The sequence below is a fragment of the Mus caroli genome, chromosome 13 (genome assembly GCF_900094665.2).
Source record: "Mus caroli chromosome 13, CAROLI_EIJ_v1.1, whole genome shotgun sequence".
NCBI classification, from domain to species: Eukaryota; Metazoa; Chordata; class Mammalia; order Rodentia; family Muridae; genus Mus; species Mus caroli.
In genome coordinates this window covers 54,849,805-54,851,327 of record NC_034582.1, presented here as the reverse complement: position 1 = coordinate 54,851,327, position 1,523 = coordinate 54,849,805, and the positions used below count along the sequence as shown (strand labels likewise).

Sequence of the window (1,523 nt, the reverse complement as noted above, 5' to 3'; positions counted from 1 at the left end):
GTGTGTGTGTGTGTGTGTGTATACATACCAGTATTTGGTTTTCTGTATTTAGTTGATTGCATTTACTATAATGATTTCTAGTTGCATCTGTTCTCACAGATGCATAAAATTCCTCATCCAGGTTAGAGTTGTATGGTTGCATCATATAGCAACTCTAATTTTAGTTTTTTTTTTTTTTTAGGAATGTCCATACTGATTTCCATAGCTACTGCACTCATTTATATTTATGAATAGTAAACAGTATTTCTCTTCTGTACATCCCTGTCAGCATTTTTTTATTTGGTTTTTAATGGTAGCCATTCCGGTTGGGGTGAGATAAAGCTCAGAGCGGCTTTGATTTACATTCTTTGGTGGCTGGGGTGCCAAATACTTTCTAAAAAAAAAAAAAAAGAAAAAAACAGCAAAATTACATTTATTTCTTTATCTTTGCACGTGTGAAAGATGGTGTGCCTGTCCACAGTGCAGATGTGGAAGTCAGGGTGATTTACAAAGTTGTCTGTCTCCCTCCACCGCATGGGTTCCACACTGCTCTTCAAGGACTTATTAGCCATTTCTAGTTCTTCTTTGAGAACTATTTATTTTTGGTTCATTATACCATTTATTGAGTGGGCCATTTTGTCTTTTAGTGTTCAATTAAAAAATTATTTATAGTGTTTACATATTAATTCTCAGATGTGTAGTTGGTAAATATCGCCCCTCTCAAACAACAACAACAAAACAAAAACAAAACACAAACAGAAAATGTAGGTCTAGAGATATGGCTCAGTGATTAAGAGCACTTACGTTCTTCCAGAGGATCCATTTTGATTGCCAAGTACACACATGGCTGCTCAAAATGATCTGTAACTCTGGTTCTAGAGCATCCAACGTCTGCTGACCTCTACAGGCAGCAGGCCTACATCTGGTGTGTGTGCGCGTGAGTGTATGTGCATGCAGGCAAAATATCCAGATTCATTAAATCAAATAATTTTTAAAACATTTTAAAGAATAAAAAGAATGTATGTGTTTGTGTGAGTGTTTGACCCTCAAGTTCATGAGCCTGAGCAGGTCTGACAAGGCCGTGGGGCCCTTGGAGGTAGATTATGAGCCCATTGTGAGAGCTGGGAACTGAGTTCAGGTCCTCTCAGAAGAACAGCTAATGCTCGTGAACTTTCAGTCAGTCTTGGAGGACTGTCAGGAATTGTTTTCTGTGTAATCCAGGCACTTTAATTCAAGTCATGTAATCCCGCTCGCTAATTGGAATTATATCCTGTGCTACTTGAGTTCTCTTTGGAAGAGCCTTGCCTATCCCTGCTTCTTGAGCTGCTTTCCTCTAGTATCTCAAAAGCTTCAGATCTCTGATGCATTTGATGGATTCTGTGCCAGCTGTGAGATGCAGATGTCTGGAGAACCTGGGGAGCCAGGTTCTCCAGACCATTGTTAAGAAGGCTCTTGTTGCCGGGCGTGGTGGCGCACGCCTTTAATCCCAGCACTCGGGAGGCAGAGGCAGGCGGATTTCTGAGTTCGAGGCCAGCCTGGTCTAC

The 1,523-nt window shown here is 40.6% G+C and overlaps 1 protein-coding gene across 8 annotated transcripts in view; it reads left to right on the top strand.

Moving 5' to 3' along the window:
* The window catches only part of Agtpbp1 (ATP/GTP binding protein 1), a 113,065-nt gene that overhangs the window by 88,730 nt on the left and 22,812 nt on the right, over positions 1 to 1,523 (top strand). The gene's annotated exons all lie outside the window — the stretch shown is intronic.